This window comes from Myxocyprinus asiaticus, chromosome 9 (genome assembly GCF_019703515.2).
Source record: "Myxocyprinus asiaticus isolate MX2 ecotype Aquarium Trade chromosome 9, UBuf_Myxa_2, whole genome shotgun sequence".
Classification (NCBI taxonomy): domain Eukaryota; kingdom Metazoa; phylum Chordata; class Actinopteri; order Cypriniformes; family Catostomidae; genus Myxocyprinus; species Myxocyprinus asiaticus.
Window position 1 is genome coordinate 32,826,766 of NC_059352.1, and position 24,660 is coordinate 32,851,425.

The 24,660-nt window shown below is 38.4% G+C and overlaps 1 protein-coding gene across 3 annotated transcripts in view; it reads left to right on the forward strand.

Annotated features, from left to right (window-relative positions):
* Nucleotides 1-24,660, forward strand: part of LOC127446451 (septin-9-like) — a 127,538-nt gene that overhangs the window by 71,917 nt on the left and 30,961 nt on the right. The window contains exon 1 of one of the 3 annotated variants that reach the window (XM_051707363.1): nt 1,334-1,464. The exons of the other annotated variants lie outside the window; for them this stretch is intronic. The gene's annotated coding sequence lies outside the window, so the exon portion shown is untranslated. Of the gene's footprint in view, nt 1-1,333; nt 1,465-24,660 lie in introns of those variants that run through there. 3 annotated transcript variants of the gene reach the window in all.

Consider the following 24,660-nt stretch of genomic DNA (forward strand, 5'->3'; position numbering starts at 1 on the left):
CTCAGATGTTTTCAGAATTACACACTAATGCATCTCTGACACAGTCTTCTCCCTGTATCCTAATCATGGTCTGACTTACCTCCTTCATCTTTGTCTTTCTGCAGAATCACAGCATGAATTTGAAATCATTATTATTATTATTAATATTTTTTACTTTCAGTTTAAGAAATGTTCTCGGTTCAATCAACAGCATTTGAGGGATAATGTTGATTACCACAAAAAATAATTTTGACTTCATTTAAAAAGTGGAAGTGAAAGGTAACAGTCCATAAAATCTAAAATACAGAAATGTTTCAAAAGTATAGCCACAGGAATCAAACATTATACGTGACATTATAACATCATATTAGTGTGATAAAATCGTTTACTGGCCTTGTCTATGTACAGTTAGATCCAATACCTGGATTACAGGATTTTGTAATATTGGATATAACTTTACACAGATTAATAGGCAATTTTATCACACATTTTATGTTAACACGTATAATGTTTATACTTTTGAAACAGTGTGTATTTTAGCATTTATGGACTGGCACCATTCACTTCCCTTGTAAGTACCATACTGTAATCAAGTTTTTGCTTCTCCTTTTTTAATAAATGAGGGACGAGACTAGTTAAGTTTTGTGTTAACTTGCATTGAACCCAGAACATTCCTTTAAACTACAACACTATCAAGATGAAACTAAATTATTCATGTTTAAATAATAGCAAAAGTCTACACCACATTTCAGGCAGTTACACAGGTGGCTGGATGTGGTTACTTTCAGACAACTGAAACTGCCGCAACGTGTCTCAGAAGAATCGTTTCAAATGGGTAGAATAAATGTGAGCTGCTGAAAAGTACCTTGTTTTTCTTTGACCTTTTAAAGATGTGACACTGTCTTGTGCTGTTTAATGACTTCCTGAGTTTTGCATGTTTACATTCTTGACCATGTATTAAAATAGTACATACAGTACATACAGGTGCGCATACACAAACATACTTTTGAAAGCAAGTTCACACACATCTGGATGTCTGAGGTCTGGTTTACTGTTGATACAGTGGTGGGACAGAGCATTAATTCATTTTCCTCTGACAATAGTTGTCAGTAAATTAGAGACTGATCTTCTGGCAAGACAATTGCTCAGTCACAAGATTGTTCATAATATTCCCTGTTTTATAAAAAGTCAATTTACACTTATATATTAATTATGAAACAAAAATTAGTTTTATATTAAGATTTTAAGGAAAAACAGTTATGGGACTGTCATACGTAGCTGTAGAATTTCTCTCACACAAGCACCCTCTCCATGACAGATTCTACTACAGCCTATATGAATGGGTGATGAGTGCTGCTTGGCTGCTCTGTGGTCACATGACCCTGAAGTGGGCGTGGCTGTGAGTACAGCTGGTTGCAGACTGACTCAGAGAAAGAGGGACAGAAAGAGAGATAGAGAAAGACAGCAAGAGCTGCAAAAAGAAGGGTGAGTCACTGTCTGCTCTACATGTTTTCTTCTTTTAAAATAGGCTTTCTCTGCATGAGTTTTACATCTTATTCAAGAGTCTGATTCAAACTGACTATCTGTAATGCTTTTACAGAGCTAGATAGTGACTGACATGCGCGTGTGTGTATTTGTGTGTGCGCGCGTGTGTGTACACAAGTTTCCCATGTGCCCTCACTGTGTTCTTGCCAGTAAGGAAAGGAAATGAGAGAGAGGGCGAGAATAGGAGATTTTGGCATGCAGCATTTGTGGAGTTTTGTACTGTGTTTAATACCGCTCTTTATTTTGTTTGTCTGTGCATTGAAACAAATGATAAGCTCAGTGAACCCCCACCTTTTACTTTTCCTTAACCCCCCTCCCTTTCTCCCTCTCGTCCTTCTGGCCCTCTCTTTTCTTTGTGTGGGGTGTCTGTCATCGCTGCTCTCAGTTTTCCGATCAGATGACATTTTGATTATGCTTTAATCAGTTCTTCTAATTAGTTTACACTAGCCCAGAACCCTACATGTTCAAGCTTTTGTGTCATAGCTGCAGATGTCTGAGTATCCTATAAATATCTAATCAGGGATATTTGAATGACTGCCTAAGTGCCTATACTACTGTTCCTTCAATTCATTCTTATGCTTTTGCGTTGCATTACAAGTAGCAACATTATCTACCATTTGAATATTGGTGTCATTAAATGGAACATATGTGGAACACTGACCGTTTAGTATACAGTAGATCTGTTCTGTTCCTCTTTTTCACTCTTGATTCTATTTGCCAATGAGTGTTAGATTACTTCTATCATTTATTTTCCAGTAACAGCAGTTAGCAATTTATTTAGCAGGCCAATCTTTCAGTTTTCAGTGTTTGAGCTTGGTTGTAAACCAATTACAAATCTCCAGTTACATCAACAATGTTATCAGATACCTGTTCCATAGAGTTCTTCTTTCAGATTAAACACAACTTCCTCATATATCAGCCCAATTATTTCACACAAAATTCTTCCACATCTGTTGAACAGCTGCTATATATATTGTATGTATATATATATATATATATATATATATATATATAAAACAAAATAATTTTATCTGCAGTAATAGCTTATTTCAGTGCTTTCAAGTGGTGGCCCACATTTCCAAATTTAATGTAGCCCAATAAATTTAATCATATTTTCTTTTGTCTTGCATATTTGTGTTTATGATTTCTGGGGATAACGGCGACCCTATCAGGACAGACCTACGACCCATCAAAAAGCCACAGTCATTATTATTGACTTCCAGCTGTTTTCCTTCTTCTCTGAAGCAGGCTCAGGTTTACAACATGTACATGACTCTTTTCTTTAATACAGTCCATGGACTAAAAATGGTTCAAGGAACGAAAACCGAAAACGAAAGACATTTTTAGCAGAACGTAACCAAAAACCAGAACAAAGTGATTTTCAATTGTTCCGAAGTGAAAACTTTATTTTTAAATACTGAAGACTGGTTATAACCAGTTAATTTTGTTCCTATAATTTTTTAATGAAACTAAGGGTACATTTACATGACAACGATGTAATTAAAGCTGAAAAGTTTTTCCTTTGCATTTTTGAAAATTTTTGCATACAGGCGACAATGTTGTCAAAACGATCCCCGTTCACACAGATCTGCGAAAACGACTAAAAACAATGTATTATGCATGCCAAGCCAGTAGTTGGCGATGTCACTTTGTAAAGAAACACTACGCGCCTACGCACATAAGCATTCTTCCACAGAGCGGTGAATACAAATAATGAAGATAGCGAAAGCATCGAGCAATTTTGTCTGGGTGGACGATGAGCTTGCTTTATTACTACAATTACTTTGCTGGAGAAGCGTCAATAAACTCAGAATCTTGAGCAGCACAAACACAGTCCTGTAGTCCGCCATTGTAGTTGTCTTGCGCGTTGTTTTGAAGTACTCGCGCGCATGCCTATAGACTGAACTCTCAAGATTATTAAATAATCTCTGCTCATTTTTACCATCACTTCGTCTCCTGCCTTCTTCTGTATTCCCCCTGCTGACTCATGGTCTGGTAGGAGAGTAAGTTAACATAACAAGCTGTTGATGTTGACTGGTTTTGGATATCAGACAGAACTCTGATATATGGATATCTTCTGATGGATAGAGAGGTCTTGTGTACACTGGATCTAACATGCATTTTCACTGCCTCATGTTTTCATATTCTAAATATATAATTGAATACTGTACATGGCATCACATCTCTGTCTACAGGCTATATACATAAGCGGTGGGCGAATGAATTGCAGGGTAAAGGTACATCAAATAAAATTAAGTAAATAAATAAATAACATTTAAAATACAAATACATTTTTCCCATCTGAATCCATACATTTCAAGATTTTCAAACTGCAGGTTCTGCCTACTGTACAATGTTCACACTCTATACAAAACACTCCAAATGAACAAATTGTTGATTATTGTTATTTGCACAGACACCAGTATTCATATTGATAATTATACATCTCAAATTGATGCCTATCAATCCATCATTCTTTATATAACACATAATACGCGTGCGCATGACGTCATTGTTTTCACAAATTCACGTTTTTGTATGTTTACACGGAGACGATAACAGCATCGTTTTAAAAAACTTGCACTTTGAAACCTGTTTTCAAAAGTTTGCGTTTTCAGGCCCCAAAACGTTGTTGTCATGTAAACGAACAGCCAAAATGCATAAAAAGTTTTCCATTTTTAGTTGAAATCGTTGTCGTGTAATCAGCCCCTAAAGGCCATAGGTTTTATCACAGTAATTTTTTGGAACTGCACCACTTTATGTTGCCCGAAAAAAATTAAACGTGCTTTAAACCTGAAGAAAAGCGCTGCATCACACATTTCTTTGCCAAATTGTCCATTGTGGATTTTGCATTCTGTGAATGAAGACCTTTTTAACAAATATGTATAATTACTACATATACATGCACTGCTAATTCAGATACAAGGAAAACCTTATTAGTACTTTTCTCAGTTGTTTCCAAGTCTTCACTGAATTATTGTTAGAAATTATGCATTAATACAGATTTGATGCTGCCAGGTTTTTACTCAGAAACAGATCTTTAATTAAAATTTGACTTAACTGTTAATTACCAGATGCTTGTTATTATTTCTAATGTGATAAATCACTAATTTTTTGTTTATTTTGGGGCAAGTGGCTTAGTTTTAGCTTTTTTTCCAGACCAGATTGCTTGCTTCTCTTGTGAGATCTGGCAACGCTGCAATTGGTATTTCACCCACCCCTTAACACAGAGTACTGTCATCTTGAAAAGAACGTTATTAACCGTTCTTTTATTTTGTTCTTACCGGTAACCATTTAGAAAGGAGGCTGCGAAACCTTTGAATCAGAATGAAAAACTACAGTTTTTGCTCAGATCGAACCGAAATGGAAAACATTTAGAGTCTACTCTTCATTAGTTTGGTTGAAATGGTGTTAGTGACAGTTATTTGACTGGTTACTGAAATTGAGATAGAAATTGTGACAGGACAGTAACTGTAGTTATGTCAACATTACTCTCGCATAGCCAGACATATGACTACAGCATATGTCAACCCCAACACTGATAGAGGTTTGATGTCCCTTTGAATACCTTTTCAAAGATGCATAGATAAATAAACTACTGTATCTTAACAATGAAGCCCAAGTCAACAGTTTAGTCCAGAGTGATGGTATTGATCAGCATTTGTATGATTCACTAAACAGTCCAAACAGAATGAGTGCAAGTGGAAAGATAAAATGACCAGACAAGCGGTCCCAAACAAACTGCAGCGGCCTGCAGCTATCACACAGCAGATAATGGATAAACGGCGCGATATCAAGCATAAGCACACAATGGTCACAGCCAGCAGAGAACTTGCATGTCGCGGCTGTCCAGTCACAGTACAGTGTGCAACAACGCACAAAAATTTGTTTGGATTGAATCCAAGCATGTCCATTATAAAGATGTGTGTAGCATGAGACAGAGAAAAACAGACTAAAAGTAACAAAACAGAAAATAAACAAATATCTTCGGTGTGAAGCGGCAGCAGTCAGTAAACAAATTTTGTGCATCTAGAACGATAGATGCCAGTATAGAGTCTAAAACCACTGGTACAATTGGGACGAATAAGAGTGAGCTAAAAACGTAATAAGTGCACCTTTAACACACTGTCTAACGTTGACATCTAAGACTGACTGACTATCTAAGATTACAATCTGTTTTTATTAATGTTGTGGACACTTTAAAATATGCAAGTCCCCAACATTTCTTTTCAGTTCCTCATTTTGGTCTTCTGAACACTTTAGTGTTTTTAAACCATGGAAAGGAACATACTCGGGTCAATGGTTATTATTCCTGATTTTGGAACTGGAAAGGTCTCTTAATGAGATGTACTGCTAGAATTTGATTAGAATCTAAAAATCTGTAAACTAATTTTAAGGTGGGATAACTACTAAATAACTTATTAGTGGACAAGTTAGTGGACAGCAGACTGCTTGGAAAATCAAATGTAATAAAATGTTATGTTATTAAAAATCTTTGGATTGTTTATCATGACTTCCCCTGGTTTTGTTTTAATATGGAGAGACAAAGTCAGATGCTCATCCTTCATTTTGCTCCAGATCAAACCTTTACAATGCAGCAAAACACATTGTTTTCTTTTTGATAGGTTTTATGAACCAACATTTTATGATCGTTGCCCATTACAAAGGGTTTCACAGTGATTCTCCATGTTGTTGTTCTCAGCACTTTGTTAGCCCACAGCACTCATATTTGTCCAGAAAACAGTAGTTTAACCAACTGCTTTTGTGGTGTGTAATGACAAAAGTTGAATTCTCTTGGGCCTTGGAGGGATGAAAGATGAGTGCACCAGTAACATTCTTCTCACTCAGCACCAGATTTCACCAAACCATATCAACACATCAACATATGTATTGTAGGTCCTATAGTTTATAGTTATGACTGACTTTTGAACATTTGTGACATTCTAGAGGCAATTTAGACAGGGATGTGTATGATAAAGTGTTGGAGGAAAGTAGCCAAATCTATCTGTTCGTCCATTCATCTGTCCATCCATCCATCCATTGGTATGGCTGTGAATTGGCAGATTTACAATAAGATACATGAAGTCACAGGAGTTTCAATGAACCTAATGAGAAACAAACAAAAAAGCAACACAAATATACGGCATAATTGGCATTGCTACTGACATTGCGAAATATCCTGAAGTCAACCTTTAGCTCATGTGTCTGATGCATCTGGTGCACACATGAAGGAAGGAAGCATGTAATGAGCATCAGTGTCTTCCAGCTGGTCTTTTTAAGTGAGAGTTTCTAGAAATGCTCCATGTAGACAGACAGAGACAAAATTGAACTCTGTGGAAATGTATACTTCTGCTGTATAACATTTTTATTTATTTCTGAGAGCTCTCATTGGTCGACATCTATGGGACCATTTCTGGGTGTTTCTCCATCCCAACAGATAATTCAGCATTAGTCCTGCCTGTCTCTCCATTGACTTATTGTGAGTGATAATTTTGCTGTGATTGCAGCCACATAACATCCCTAAACCATGATAAATTTGGTCACTCTGTTGGGAGTTTCCTGAAAAATGTCTTTCAGTTTTTAATTTTTCCACTCACCAGCAAATAAGACTTTTTTATGAAACTTCTTTTTGGTCTTTCTTTTATCTTTACCCTCTTTTCGTTAAGAACAGCCATAGTAGCATTTGGATTCTTAGCTTAGTAATACTAAGAAACAAACATTTATCTACATACAGGTGCATCTCAATAAATTAGAATGTCGTGGAAAAGTTCATTTATTTCAGTAATTCAACTCAAATTGTGAAACTCGTGTATTAAATAAATTCAATGCACAGAGACTTAAGTAGTTTAAGTCTTTGGTTCTTTTAATTGTGATGATTTTGGCTCACATTTAACAAAAACCCACCAATTCACTATCTCAAAAAATTAGAATATTTTGACATGCCAATCAGCTAATCAACTCAAAACACCTGCAAAGGTTTCCTGAGCCTTCAAAATGGTCTCTCAGTTTGGTTCACTAGGCTACACAATAATGGGGAAGACTGCTGATCTGACAGTTGTCCAGAAGACAATCATTGACACCCTTCACAAGGAGGGTAAGCCACAAACATTCATTGCCAAAGAAGCTGGCTGTTCACAGAGTGCTGTATCCAAGCATGTTAACAGAAAGTTGAGTGGAAGGAAAAAGTGTTGAAGAAAAAGATGCACAACCAACCGAGAGAACCGCAACCTTATGATTGTCCAGCAAAATCGATTCAAGAATTTGGGTGAACTTCACAAGGAATGGACTGAGGCTGGGGTCAAGGCATCAAGAGCCACCACACACAGACGTGTCAAGGAATTTGGCTACAGTTGTCGTATTCCTCTTGTTAAGCCACTCCTGAACCACAGACAACGTCAGAGGCGTCTTACCTGGGCTAAGGAGAAGAAGAACTGGACTGTTGCCCAGTGGTCCAAAATCCTCTTTTCAGATGAGAGCAAGTTTTGTATTTCATTTGGAAACCAAGGTCCTAGAGTCTGGAGGAAGGGTGGAGAAGCTCATAGCCCAAGTTGCTTGAAGTCCAGTGTTAAGTTTCCACAGTCTGTGATGATTTGGGGTGCAATGTCATCTGCTGGTGTTGGTCCATTGTGTTTTTTGAAAAGCAAAGTCACTGCACCCGTTTACCAAGAAATTTTGGAGCACTTCATGCTTCCTTCTGATGACCAGCTTTTTAAAGATGCTGATTTCATTTTCCAGCAGGATTTGGCACCTGCCTACACTGCCAAAAGCACCAAAAGTTGGTTAAATGACCATGGTGTTGGTGTGCTTGACTGGCCAGCAAACTCACCAGACCTGAACCCCATAGAGAATCTATGGGGTATTGTCAAGAGGAAAATGAGAAACAAGAGACCAAAAAATGCAGATGAGCTGAAGGCCACTGTCAAAGAAACCTGGGCTTCCATACCACCACAGCAGTGCCACAAACTGATCACCTCCATGCCACGCCGAATTGAGGCAGTAATTAAAGCAAAAGGAGCCCCTACCAAGTATTGAGTACATATACAGTAAATGAACATACTTTCCAGAAGGCCAACAATTCAATAAAAATGTTTTTTTTATTGGTCTTATGATGTATTCTAATTTTTTGAGATAGTGAATTGGTGGGTTTTTGTTAAATGTGAGCCAAAATCATCACAATTAAAAGAACCAAAGACTTAAACTACTTCAGTCTGTGTGCATTGAATTTATTTAATACACGAGTTTCACAATTTGAGTTGAATTACTGAAATAAATGAACTTTTCCACGACATTCTAATTTATTGAGATGCACCTGTATGTAAAGCAACTGTCAGGTCTGCTAGATGTCATCGGATGTTGACAATAATTCTTAGTTTTACAAATGTTTTACGTTTGGCTCACTCCTGACTTTGAATGTCTATTGCCAGACTGAAGTCCAGTCAAAGAGTCCAATATACCACAGACCACTATACATGGGCAAATTCCCAAGCCTCCTGGCTCAGAATGTACATAGAAACAAATTGTATGTTGTGTATGAAGAAAGGATTTACATGGCCTTGTTTCAGTGCTTTTCTGTGGCTTATTGGTTTCTGTACAGGGTTGGATCGGCTTCAGAAGGGGAACACACAAACTCTTGGGCTTTTAAACTAAAAACAGGAAATCAACCATCTAATATACAAGATTCATATGGGTGGGAGTTTTCTGTGGTGTTTAACATGTCTTGAAAAATAAGACCTGTAGAACAATGGGATGTACCACTAGTTGGTTTTTCATGTTTCAAAATATTGTGATTTTCAGATAATACAAACTAAGCCAAATTTATAGGTGAACATGACGAAATACATTTATATCATAGGCGGTGGTCAAACTGCACACAAATTTGGATACATGATTGATTCTTCAGGCATACTGTTCAGAAAGGACTGGTATATACTTGATCAATTATTAAGTTGAAATTAGTTGAATTAATACAATGTGCTAATTCCGTGTTCATTTAAAAATATAAGTAGAGTTGGGAGGGTTACTTTTAATGTAATCTGTTACAGATTACTGATTATGTAAAATAAATGCAATCAGTAACATAATACAATTACAGCAATATGAAAGTAATGTAATCAGATTACTTTCCATTACTTTTGTATTACCACAAGGGCACAAATGTAAATAAAGTCAAGATAAAATCAGTATGATCTCTAAAACTTTAAATTATGCCTTGAATGCAAACAGAACATGTTTGAGTAATATTATGAATACTGTTGTAGCTGTTATTATATCTAAGGAAAAGAAACATGTACACTGCACCCTACCAAGAAAACAGAAAATGAGCTGTTACTGTACAGTGCATCCGGAAAGTATTCACAGCGCTTCACTTTTTCCACATTTTGTTATGTTACAGCCTTATTCCAAAATGTATTAAATTCATTATTTTCCTCAAAATTCTACATACATTACCCCATAATGACAACGTGAAAGAAGCTTGTTTGAAATCTTTGCAAATTTATTAAAAATAAAAAATGAAAAAAAAAATCACATGTACATAAGTATTCACAGCCTTTGCTCAATACTTTGTTGAAGCACCTTTGGCACCAATTACATCCTCAAATCTTCTTGAGTATGATGCTACAAGCTTGGCACACCTATTTTTGGGCAGTTTCTCCCATTCTTCTTTGCAGGACCTCTCAAGCTCCATCAGGTTGGATGGGGAGTGTCGGTGCCCAGCCATTTTCAGATCTCTCCAGAGATGTTCAATCGAGTTCAAGTCTGGGCTCTGGCTGGGCCACTCAAGGACATTCACAGAGTTGTCCCGTAGCCACTCCTTTGTTATCTTGGCTGTGTGCTTAGGGTTGTTGTCCTGTTGGAAGATGAACCTTCGCCCCAGTCTGAGGTCCAGAGCACTCTGGAGCAGGTTTTCAACAAGGATGTCTCTGTACATTGCTGCATTCATCTTTCCCTCGATCCTGACTAGTCTCCCAGTTCCTGCCGCTGAAAAACATCCCCACAGCATGATGCTGCCACCACCATGCTTCACTGTAGGGATGGTATTGGCCAGGTGATGAGCGGTGCCTGGTTTCCTCCAGACATGACGCTTGCCATTCAGGCCAAAGAGTTCAATCTTTGTTTCATCAGACCAGAGAATTTTGTTTCTCATGGTCTGAGAGTCCTTCAGGTGCCTTTTGGCAAACACCAGGTGGGCTGTCATGTGCCTTTTACTGAGGAGTGGCTTCTGTCTGGCCACTCTACCATACAGGCCTGATTGGTGATGTGCTGCAGAGATGGTTGTTCTTCTGGAAGGTTCTCCTCTCTCCACAGAGAAACGCTGGAGCTCTGTCAGAGTGACCATCGGGTTCTTGGTCACCTCCCTGACTAAGGCCCTTCTCCCCCGATCGCTCAGTTTGGCCAGGCGTCCAGCTCTAGGAAGAGTCCTGGTGGTTCCAAACTTCTTCCATTTACGGATGATGGAGGCCACTGTGCTCATTGGGACCTTCAATGCTGCAGAAATTTTTCTGTACCCTTCCCCAGATCTGTGCCTCGATACAATCCTGTCTCGGAGGTCTAGAGACAATTCCTTGGACTTCATGGCTTGGTTTGTGCTCTGACATGCACTGTTAACTGTGGAACCTTATATAGACAGGTGTGTGCCTTTCCAAATCATGTCCAATCAACTGAATTTACCACAGATGGACTCCAATCAAGTTGTAGAAACATCTCAAGGATGATCAGTGGAAACAGGATGCACCTGAGCTCAATTTTGAGTGTCATGGCAAAGGCTGTGAATACTCATGTACATGTATTTATTTATTTTTTTTCATTTTTTATTTTTAATAAATTTGCAAAGATTTCAAACAAACTACTTTCACATTGTCATTATGGGGTATTGTTTGTAGAATTTTGAGGAAAATAATGAATTTAATCCATTTTGGAATAAGGCTGTAACATAACAAAATGTGGAAAAAGTGAAGCGCTGTGAATACTTTCCGGATGCACTGTAGAACAACTCTGACACTGAGAAACAGTGCAAAGTGTAATTCTACCATGTATTGCAGTTAGTGTGTATAGGCAATTGTTATTTGCACTATTCATTAACTTCAGACTGTATTCAATAGGTAGATCACACGTTATCATCATCATCGTTATTATTGTCATAATTAAATGCTTGAGTGTCTTTCCTCTGCTTGCTCATGATCCAAAGTCAAACATCACCAGCTAACAGTTTATAGCTGATTTCTATATATATTTTTCTGTTTAAGGAGGATTTTAAAGGGAGAAAAAACTTTTGATTCCAAAAAGAAAACAAAATCTATTTTTAAAGAATAGATCAAAACAGATTTAAACTTTTCAATTACTTATTCCTAATTACTATAAGTGTTGAACATGTTACATCTGCCAGAATGTCTCCCTCAACAATAATTTATCAAAATCAGATAAATTCTTCATTGAATTTTCTTTCCTAAGAACTTAAAACACATTCAATTAATTTGGTATTTGTGTGTACAATTTGGATTTGTTAATAATGATCAGGGATGAAAAATCATGAGAGGAGAAAAAGGAGAGAAAGTCATAGCAGATTGTTTTCAGTTGATTTTTCTATTGTTGTTGTATTCAAAGCTTTTTTTTCTTAAATGATGAAGGTTTAAGTACCATTTACCTGGGGGAGTTTTTCAGCTTCAATACAGAATGGAAAAACATACAGGACGTCCTGGCTAATATAGTACAGTTCGCATTTGCAACCATACAAACCAGGGGATTTCTATGCCGTACCAGCAATAATGCGCAAATCGTGTCAGTATTGGCAACTATTCCTGCTCCCGCCAAATGATGAGGGCCACGGATTTCTTTGAACACTAAGGCTAACTCATTTTAACACATTTTAATATTAACTAATTTTAGCTAGCCTAACTAGTGTGATTTCCGCATGGCTCTTACTATATTCACATTCTCAGGTCCTTGGATAATGGGAGCATCTTCACAGCTGGAAGGCATAAATTCCTCTGAACTTTAATGTTGTTTCACTTTTCTCTTTTAAAGGCCGAATAATGTCGAAATTTCCAAGAAAATAATGCATGTTCTTCTGTGGCCATCGTGATGAAGCAGCTGTTTGTCTTGAGAGCAGAGTGCTGATGTGAGACAGGTGAGATTTGTGCATGCGAGAGTAGGAAGCGCTCCTGACTCAAGTAAGTCATGAGAGAGAACCTGTAGAGAACGTGCATCTAAACCATCTCTTACTCTAATCAAACAGCTGTCTGTATCACTTTATGTCAGGAGAATTCACTATTTCATTGCCAGATATTAAAACTTTAATCCTGACAGTAATACAAATTTTTTTTAAATGTAACTGTAATCTTATTACAATGGGTTTTTATGTAACTGTAACAGAATACAGGTACCTAATTTTTGTACCCTGATTACCTAACGCTGCTACAAGTAATCCGTTACTCCCCAACCTGAATATAAGGCAGTGGTATCAGCATTAAGACAATACATTAATAACATAAACGAAACATGTAGGGTCTTAAGAATCACAAAATGTGCATGTGATTTAGTCTTCCTGCATGTGCAGGGACACGTTTCAGCGGTAGACGTAGACCCTATTTCCTGTTTGTCAGAACACTTACACATGCTAGTGAAAATATAGGACACAAACATTGCAAAAGAGACACTGAATCTACATCTCTTCAGAAGCGATTTTACAATTTCCTTTTCTTTTAAATAGATGTCTTGCGGTAAAAATGTTGTGCTGGCCTTGAACTGTGAATATATTGTATATATATATATATGTATGTATGTATATATATATATATATATATATATATATATATATATATATATATATATATATATATATATATATATATATATATATAAGATATTGTGTGACTGAGGTAATTGGTCTTGTTTATTAGAGCCCACAGACTGAACTGACATGCGTAGAGCTCTTATTATACGTGTGGTACAGGGTCTGATGCCCTCAGAGAACTCTGGTCATCACTTTTGGCTTTAGAAACATATTCTGTTGTATGTCTTCTTTTTGTTTGTTTGTTTGTTTTTTTGTTCTTTATTTCTTATGCTGCCTTCAAGTGCACCTGGAAGCTCTTACATCCGAGTCTGGCATACGTTCTTACGATATGCCATGCATTCAAGTCGGAAACAAAATCTGGAAGAAGTCAGACTAAAACAAATAAACAATAAACAACCGCAAAAGCAATTTTTTATGTTGTACTAGTGAGATAATACACCTGCATCACCTTTATCCGACCTATATGATTTATTATGGCATGATATCCAATAAATTATTTAATTTCCATTAAACAAACTCTACATTAGTTGACTATATGATCTGTCATAGATTACAAATTAATATTGTCGAAATAAAGCACTGAAATTAAAATCATTTTGCTAAATCTTTCCGTCATCTTTCATGCCGACAAGCCCCTTCCAACGTTGCAACTCTGGTATTTTCTAGAATTCCAGCTGGTAAATACCACTTCATTTGACCATTCATGTGCTTGGAACTTATAATTACGATATTTCCGACTCTACTTTAGGCCAAATTAGTCCCTCAATTTGTTCCTCAAAAAGAGCTGCCTATTTTTTTATTTATTATTATTTATTTTTTTTGCATGTCACAATCTCGCTATTACATAGACTATATGAATCCTATGATGTTCATTTTTATTTAGCTTCATGAGGGGACAGAGAAATCTTTATGATTTAAGTGTTTTTTTTGGCTGTTAAATGAATTTACAGGCTAAAATGTTCTTTATAGAAGCAATATCACATGCGCAACAGCACTGTTTTACTGAATATCGTTACTGCTGTGATTTGGCTCTTACATTAAAATGTAAGTTAACAAGTATGAAATTGAAATAAGTGAAAATAAGTTTGTTTGATAAGTTACATTTATATTTTGTTTTATTCACAAACGTTACCAAGAACGGTTTCAAAATAAGGTAACTTCAGCAAACTATGCTTTTGGGAATTTGGGAATTAAAAATGAAATGAACAATATTTGTTCATAAAAAATAAAAAAAAATATTTAAAGTAAAAACATTTGCACTCACCCGAAGCTTAGAAACATAGAAACCAATGCAGATGGCATTAGGGTGATGCACTTATACAGGGTTGCCAACTTTGGTTACCTGGCTAGAGTGAGATTAACCCCTTCATTCTACATTGTACTTAACCCTTATGTATTTTTGCCTGCCATAGTTCTTCCACTGTTTAACTGACATTTGTTATAATAATGTTATAACCACGGATAACTCCTCATTACTTTGGTTAGGTCAATTCAGCTAGTCTTTCTGTAATATAAATTATAGTATTTGTTATGTAAATAAAAAATAAATAAATAAATAAAATAATAGCCTAAACACGTTTACATAAAATAAAATAGATTAGTTAATAGATTAATAGTAAATAGATTAATAGATTCTGCCTAATAGATATAATATGAAACTTTAACTGTTCTCTCACTGAGTTACTACAGAATAAAATTAATAAATATTAATAAGGGTAATGATGTGTATTTTTAAAATACCTTGTAATCGATGTTGATGTATGGTGTTGTCTCCTCTTTAACTCATCAGTGCTGTTTATAATGTCAGGGCTGTCTTGCAGTTTGAGAGATTTGACTTCTTCCACAGTGCTTCAAAGTAGATGATTCTCTGAAGATTTCAAATGGGGTGCATAGGTTTTGTGGTATCCACTGAGATATTGAATGTTGTTGAGTTACACAATTGCTGTATCTCAGAGCTCTGGTTATCCTATCTTTGGAGCACGCTGATGTGCTTTGCAGTGGTAAATTTGCTTTGGCAGCCCAAAGTCTCACGCTGATGGAAAAATTATTTGAGAAAGATTTGTTGCAATGTTTTGTTTTACATTGAATAGTGTTGTTTTGTTGTTTGGTGTGAGATTTATTTCGGTAGCGTGAGAGCTTGAGATAGGGCCTAAAAGCGTGTATCTCACTCTTTAAAAAAGGGGCAGTCGTGGCTCAGTGGTTAAAGTTCTGGGTTAGTGATCAGAAGGGTTGGGGGTTCAAGCCCCAGCACTGCCAAGATGCCACTGTTGGGCCCTTGAGCCTATCTGCTGGCACAACACAAGATCTTTATCGGATGACCTCAGAAGTCTGGCCAGAATCAATCAGGGCCTTCCTCCCTCAGCAAATCTGTTAGCTGGGACTCTGTGAGCTCACTCAATTTCCAGTTTATGGCCTGTTATGTCGAGCAGACTCGGGAAAAGCTCGTCTAGGAATTTCACCATATCTCTGTCCTCCTCATGCTCAGGAATTCCAACAATTCAAACGTTATTCCTGCAGCTTCTATTCTCAAGATCTTCAAGCTTTTCAAGGAGATGTTCCAAATCAACTTTGGTCGCAGGCGGATTAGCAGTTAATTCCCTCTCTGAAGATTCCAGAAAATCGATTCATCTCTCAACATCAGTCACTCTTGTAACTATCTCAGAGAATTTTATTTCCATTGCCATAATCGATCGACGTATCACAGCGAGATCCTCCAAGTCAGCAAGTACCTTCGTCAACATCACCGACACGTTGGACAACTGACGCTGGATCACCTCTCCCGCGCCATCCAAATCGAGTCCCCGGTCTGTAGGCATGTCGGGGCTTACATCCTGAACACGTAAGTGTCTTTTAATGTCTCCAGAGCCTGAGGATTTTGACTTCTTTGCCATGTTTTGCATCAAAGAGCAAATGTGTAACTGGGTGTATCAAAATTCACCAGATTATAACATGAAAATAATTAAAAATTTAGCAAAGTGTGTAGAGCTCGTTGCTCACACATCTGCTTCTTGCATGCGTCACGTGACCCCCACACACGCTCTTGGTCTGTTCTTGTCAATGTTTTCCCAGAGACTACGGACTTCCTAGTTTTGTCTAACTTACCTGTTAATATACTTACCTTGTTATTGTTCTCCTCATCTGTGTTTCGTGTTGGTTCATCCTCCATTTATCCTCCAGTGTTTGGACTCTCGTACGTTGTTTAAGTTTCCTGAAAATATCAAAAGACTATTGTGAGTTAACTATTCATCTGTAAATTGCATTATTCCCCTGTCTGGATATTACTAATCTGCTGTCTGCATCACCACTGTATCTGGATTGACTCACCTGTTGTTTTCATCACTGCTTCATTCACCTGTTTAATAAACCCCGCGACTGAGTCCATATCCCTGCCTCCGTGAGTTTCTCCGTGACATTAATGTAGCCTACAAATTCAGCTTCATCTGGTAAGAAAAAAAAGAATAAAATAATATTTTTTAAATAATAATTGTATAATATAATAATAATTATTATTAGGCTATTACTACGAAAAGGCATATACAAGGCATATTTTATTAATAGAAGCTATAAATGTAAGAGTAATACTTAAAAATGGGCGTTTCATTTAGTTTTGATGCACTTCCGGTTTAAGCCCCGCCCACACCGGGTTCTATCCAAATACTGAGACAGATACAGATATTTGTGTAATATGAACAGATACAGATACAAATACAGATAATGGCTCTGCTGCACACCCCTAATTGGTAGTATACCTTTGTCACTGGCCCCTTTCCTATTCATGCCTGACTCTGTAGCTGTCTCTCAGCAGATGAAACACAACAGGTGCTGGCAGCACATGCCCTAAAGGGCAGCAGGACAGTCATGCAATCAATGGCACAAATGCTGGTTGGTGTCTGTGTATTAAACCATAATTATCATGCCCACACAGTGTGATTCCTCCCAGCCACCAGGCTAGCAGAAACAAGATTTGCATTTGTCCTACAGTACACAAAATTACCATTATGTTGTTTCAAAGGCCAAAGAAAACAGGTGAGTCTTGAGGTGGCATTTAAACATGTTAATAGAGGTGGAGCGACTACCAGACAGTGGTAAACTATTCCACAGCTTTGGGGCAGAAACCGAAGAAGCACGGTCACCTTTACAGGTACATGGACAGTGATGAGCAGATGTTTGGATGATCTGAGAGACCTTTGGGTATAATGGAAGCTGATGAGTTCAGAAATATAACCAGGTGCCATTCCATGCAAAGCTTTAAAAACCATATAACAACACTTTGTTTTGAATTTTGAATTGAACTGGTTATCAGTGGAGAGAGGCCAATATACAGTAGGTGATAGATGGTCCCTCTTGCTGGTAGTAGTAAAAAACAGCTTTAGTTTTTGATGTTTTATTATCATATGTTTTTTGCTGGTATGTATGCTCCTCTACACAGATGTCTTGATAACTGCAAATGCGCTATAATCTTTCCGATCACCAACCCAACACTTGTCAATATAATATACAAACAAATCATGACTATGATCAATGCAAACATTTATAAATGAACAGGTTGCCCCATTCCATCTAACATCTCTTCACCTAATACAGTATGTGTAGAGAAACTACAACCTCCATTGCTTCTTTGAGTTTTATTTATAAATGAAGGGATATGATCCTGTCGTTCAGTCTTTAACATGCTTTAGGATCCAACAAATAACTTTTAATTTATCCATATTTTGGCAAAATTTGAAAGTCGCATTAAATACAAGCAGGCTTGATGAACCATTAACGTGATATTGAAAGCTGATTGGCTTGAATGGTTACCCCTGATAGTGATTGTTTATTAATGCGATAGGAGGCAAATTTTTGCCTCGGTTTGCCTTTTTCAAATGCATTTTGGATGGAAGCAGATGACATTGCATCATTTGAATATTTATTTTGATCAGTTCACAATTGAGATGAGCTTTTATGATGTCAGCCTTATTTGACATTCATACAGATTCATGCAGTGATTAACACTGGCATCTGAGTTATTCACGTCAGTGGGTAAATTGATTAAAACAACTGTTAATTTTATCACGTGTGTTGTTACAGGACGTGGTCCCTTGCTTCCTCTGATGAGAGTTACCTGACTGGTAGACTTGGGCAGCCTCAGACGGCATGCCCAAGCTCTTCGCTGTTTTAGACCACGTCAACACTAATATGTTTACGTTTGAAAACGTATAAATTGCGCTACTTTTTGGCCTTCCATCCACACTGAGACAGCATTTTGGTCCAGCAAAATCGGAGCTCTCCAAAGTGAAAGAATTTGAAAACACCATCTTCACATTGAAGTGTGGACAGGGAAAATATATTCAAAAAAGATGATGTATTTGTTGTCATGTGACACAGACATTTAATCCATTCAACCCAAAGCAATCAAGATTGCAGCCCATGTTGTAGCAGAATTGTTGTGCCTGCTATCTACTTTGATTGCATTTTTATAGGTAAATGTTACTTTGTACAACCTTCACATTACATTCTTTCAAAGACAACAGAAGTTTACTTGGAATTGCTGTCCGGCGGCAGAACATGAGGACAATTGCATTTCAGACCGTACATGTAAATGATGCAGGGCCACGCTTTTTTATTTTTTTCTCATGCGCAGTAAGGGTATTTAAGCAGTTTCAGATGTTTCAGTGTGGATGAGCAACTTTTGGAAATCGTTTGAAAACGTCTGTGGACGGAGAGACGCTCCGCCGTTTTTAATTTTATCCGGGTTAATATGGATGTGTTTCTTAGTCAAAGGTCTTGCTATGTGAGACTACCTGGCTGGTAAATCCTGTTATCTGAAACTTTCTCTCAAAGAATAAATTCATCTTTGTTGGATGGCAAATTTTCACAATGGCATTAAACTATTGCTTTTACAGCCGTCTACTTTGCAAGTAAATCACTCGCATAACGACCAAATTTCGCACTATGCGGCTAAAAATGTCCATTATTAGCCACTGGCTAGTAAATGTTCAGATTTCACTCACCAGTGATTGAGATGTGTAGTGGCAAAGAAGTTTAGCTCTGAGATCCCTTCACGGTGCATTTTGTCTAATGAGAATGCACTCTTAAGGAAATTTAACTTCTTTTTATTTCTGATTTTTTTTTCTTATTCAGTTTTTTTTAAATACTTTTCTAAATGTATTATTACTTTTTATTCTATTTCTTTTTCTTAATTGGTTTTAAAAATAATTTTTAATCTTGTATTTTCTTCATCATTTTTATGTAAAGCACTTTGAATCAATTTGTTGAATTGAATTTGTGTATGAAATGTGCTATATAAATAAACTTGCCTTGCCTTGCCTGCCTTGCCTAATTTGGCTGTAATGGGTCCTGAGTTGTCATCTATCGTGGTGTCACTAATGCTTTTGTTGAGCTGTGATATGCCATATTGAAATTAACAACGTCAGCTCTAATTTTGAGTGTTTCCTCAACATTCTCTGTTATTTAAAGTAAAAAGAAACATTAATTCTAATCACACATTGCAGGGATGAGATTAAACAACCATGCAACTTCTCCCTCGTTAATGTGATCCAACCGTTACCACTTGCTTGTGGAACTGCCGATAAACTTAAAGAGACAGAACAATTTTAGCGCTCGTCTACAGATCAATAAAGTCAATGTAAACACTTCTAAATTTTACAAATCATATATATTAAAAGCATGTAACAAAATGTAGTAATGTGGTAAGTGTAATAAATGTGTAAGTATATAAATATTTAAAGGGACAATCATATATTATGAAATATTTTATCTTTAAAAAACAAAAAAAACAAACAAACAAACAAACTTGTAAATATTGAAGAATTTAACAAATAGGCTTTTAATGCATCTATGCAGGGGTTTGGTAAAAATCTGTGTAAAGCCCTGACCCATAAATCAAATGGTATTTTTTTTTTTTTTTTTACTTCATAAGTTTTATATCGTTGCACTTCAATGTTATATGTGAAATTCTGTTTTCATTTTTAGATTCCAACCTTGTAGATATTTTGTGTTAAAAGTGTGTATGAAATTCCAAACAGTGACAACAGCTTGTATTATTATAAATACATTTTCATGACATTATATAAATTGATCGAATGTGAAATTTGTACATTTTTTAAAAGCTTCAATGTGATTAAAATTATGAAAAGCAAACTATTAAATAAATATATACATTCTTACATACTATAGCATGTGAAGTTATATGAATGCTCAATATGAGAGTGTGGAAGGTGAAAGAGATGATCTATGTGTGAAGATGCCCCATTCCCAATTTGCTTAAAATATTTTTCAGTTTATAGTTGCATTATGCTTACATTTTGTCAAAAGTCTGGCAAGAAAAAACAAAAATTTGCTAGCCAATGGCGATTCTTTCTCCAGCGTGTGTGTAGGGGGTTGTTTTGAGTCATTAAGTCCAAGACGACTGCCCTATATCAGCCAACATATAAGTTCACATAAAATGCATACTAAGGATTTGACAAAGAACAACAGTCTCTCTGACTCAATAGTTGGCTGAACTTACAGGGATAACATTCCATTTTGGCATTAAGAACATGTGATTCATTTAAGGTCAAAGTGTGGTTTTCACTTGTGATTGACTATTGGGTTAACAACATATGAAAATCATAGGTCACGGTAAACCATGGAGCTGCTCCTAAAGTTCTAGGTTTTAGCTGTAATTCGTTGATGGATTAGGTTTACTTAGAACCATCATTTTATCTTAGTCGTCCTATTTTTGCCTAAACTTCACACAAATTGAAAGACTATATTAATCATGTCATATTCAGAGCCAGAAACTGAGGTGAAGAGAGAGAGAGAGGGCTGTTTTTGTGGGAGTGGGTGTTTCTATAAATATTTGTGCCTGGTCCGTTGCGTTGTCTGAAAAAAAAAAAATGCTTAAAGCCCAGTGTGACCACACCTTTAGGTGTTTTATTGAACGATTATTTTAATATTAGATGGTATAAAAAGACAAAGTGAAAAATAAGATCAAAGTATTTAGTATGAGAGGCCACAGTCACATTAGTGACCATTGACTGAAAACATCATGGTTACTTGTGTAACCTCCGTTCCCTGATGGAGGGAACGAGACGTTTTGTCGATGTAGTGACACTAGGGGTCACTCTTGGGAGCCCGAGACACCTCTGGTCTTTGATAAAAGGCCAATGAAAATTGGCGAATGGTATTTGCATGCCACTCCCCCGGACATACGGATATAAAAGGAGCTGGTATGCAACCACTCATTCAGGTTTTATGCTGAGGAGCCGAGACAAGGTCTGGCCATTTCAGCTGGTATTTCAGCGTTGTGGCAGGAGGGACACAACGTCTCATTACACAAGTAACCATGACGTTCCCTATCTGTCACTCACTCGACGTTGTGTCAATGTAGTGACACTAGGGGTCCCTATACGAAACGCCACAACTGGCTGAACTGTGTTACGTGAACTGGCGGTGTGTGACGGGCAGACCACTGTGTGCCCCGTAGCCAGCACACCAGGTCGACACGTAACCTCCCCCAACATAGTTATGAGTGTCGAACGGCCCTTTGGAGACAAGGTGACTACCCAAAAGATAGAGACAGGCTAACCCAGTCGTGGCCTCTTTTCCCCTTCTTTTTTTCCACTCCCTAAAAAAGAAGGGGGATTATCCGACTGGGCCACCAGGTCTAGTCGGGGAGTGTCCCTCCCAAGGGGAGGACACCGCAGAGACCACACCTCGCCCAAAGAGAGGGGGGGATATTTAAGTGGAAAAATACGTCACATGGTCTTACCGACCATGTGGAGAGTCTTCAAGGTAGATCCTACTCAACGGTGGAGGAGTTACTACAAACATGGAGACTGGGGCAGAGGGGCTCTGCCCAAGGAAGATGCAGTTTGCCAACAGGGAAACGAATTAGCGGAAGATATACATCGCATGGGGTTTGCCTTACAGGGTATCGCCACATGCGGAGCACCTACCCCAGAACAGGGCTCTTAGTTAGCACGTGTACTGGGCCGGCAGTGAGACTCTCTGAAAACTCGACTGCCACAGGGCTCGGAGGAAGTCAACCAGGGAACAAAGTTTGTGAACACTACTGGGAATTAATGGCGCACGTCTTCAGCTCAAAAGACCCCTGGCCAGGGCCCAGGAGGCCGCTACACCCCTGGTAGAATGGCCTCGTAGCCCTACCAGGGGTGGCACGTCCTGGGCGTGATATGCCATAGCTATGGCGTCAATGAGCCAGTGGGCGATCCTCTGCTTGGAGACAGCGCTTCCTTTCCACTGTGCACCAAAGCAGAAAAAGTGCTGCTCAGAGATCCTAAAGCTCTGCGTGCGATCCAAATAGATGCGTAAAACGTGCAGCGGACACAGCAATGATAGGGCTGGGTCTGCCTCCTCCTGGGGAAGCGCTCGCTGGTTCACCACCTGATCCCTAAAAGGAGTCGTGGGAACCTTGGGCACATAGCCCGGTCGGGGTCTCAGGATCACGTGGGAGTAGCCCGGACTGAACTCCAGGCACGTTTCGCTGACAGAGAACACTTGCAGGTCTCCTACCCTCTTGATAGAAGTGAGTGTAGTCAAGAGGGCAGTCTTCAAGGAGAGTGCCTTAAGCTCAGCTGACTGCAAAGGCTCAAAGGGGGCTCTCTGTAGACCCTGAAGAACTACAGAGAGGTCCCATGAGGGAACGAGGCACGGTCTGGAGGGATTCAGCCTCCTGGTGTGCTTTCCTAAGGACTTACCGTCGACTGCGTCGTGGTGTGCTGCTATGGCGGCAATGTACACCTTCAAGGTGGAAGGGGACAGCCTCCCTTTCAACCTCTCCTGCTGGACTCATCTGGAAGCCCGACTGGGGCAGATGAGCGTGCTGGGGAACCCGGCGGAGGCGATCCCATTGGGGTCCCCAAATCGCCCCCAGTGCTAGCCACGCTGGCCTCAAACCCGTAGGTAGAAGGACCGAGATGGGGAGCTGCTGGGGTGGCTTGCTTTCTTACGAAAGCGGTCGACAGTAAGTCCTTAGGGAAGCACGCCAGGAGGCTGAATCCCTCCAGACCGCGCCTCGTTCCCTCATGGGACCTCTCTGTAGTTCTTCAGGGTCTACAGAGAGCCCCCTTTGAGCCTTTGCAGTCAGCTGAGCTTAAGGCACTCTCCTTGAAGACTGCCTTCTTGACTGCACTCACTTCCATCAAGAGGGTAGGAGACTTGCAAGTGTTCTCTGTCAGCGAAACGTGCCTGGAGTTTGGTCCGGGCTACTCTCACATGATCCTGAGACCCCTTTCTTACGAAAGCAAGCCGCAACCGCAACATTGCCATATTCATGTTCTCGCAGTGAGAACTTGAACTATCTACGAACGCTGCCTCCATGTGGGTCACGCCCAGACACGAAAGACAGTGATCATGACCATCCTAAGTTGAGAGATAACAAACGCAACCAGGAATAACACACAATCGGAAAGGCATCTTTAAAAAGACGCGTCTTTAAAAAGACGTTCCGTGTGTGCCGCTCTTTTAGAGAAATATACTCTTTCAGGAAAATATACTCTCTTTTTTTCTGCCGAAGTGCCCAGGGACGTTCTCTGCAGTGCACCAGTGCAGAGGAGGGAGAAGCTGCTGAAATGCGGCGTCAGATCCAGCAGAGGTGAATGAACAGTAGTAATTCAGCTCAGTGAGCATGACCGTTCGGCTCCGAAGAGAAAATCTGAATGAGTGGTTGCATACCAGCTCCTTTTATACCCGTATGTCCGGGGGAGTGGCATGCAAATACATCGACACAACGTCGAGTGAGTGACAGATAGGGAAATATGTTTCTGATTTGAATAATTAATAAGATACGCACATTGGAATTCATTAGCTCACAGCATGTTTATTTTATTAATTCCAAACTCCACGCTTAAAAGAGTTGTTCACCCAAAAACGAAAATTCTGTCATTATTTACTTATCCACAGGGGGCTGTTTCAAACCCGTATAACTTTCTTTCCTCCGTGGAACACAAAAATAAATGTTAGACAGAATGTTAGCCTCAGTCACCATTCATTTCTTTGTATACAGTTTGGAAAGGAGATGATGCCTGTTTTGTTAAGGCACAGTGGAATGTACAGGTAAAAAAAATCACAGATTGGAATTTCAATGCAGCACCTCAGGCATCTGATGAAGCAATAGTTTGTTTCAAAATGGATAAGTTATGTTTGTACATGCCTGTACTTTCTTTTTTGTTCAGTAAATTATCTGTGCATTAGAATCTGGACATATTGTTTTATGTGTAATGTTGATGTATGCTGGCGGCCAAAAGTTTGGAATAATGTACAGATTTTGCTGTTTCGGAAGGAAATTGGTTCTTTAATTCACCAAAGTAGCATTCAACTGATCACAAAGTATAGTCAGG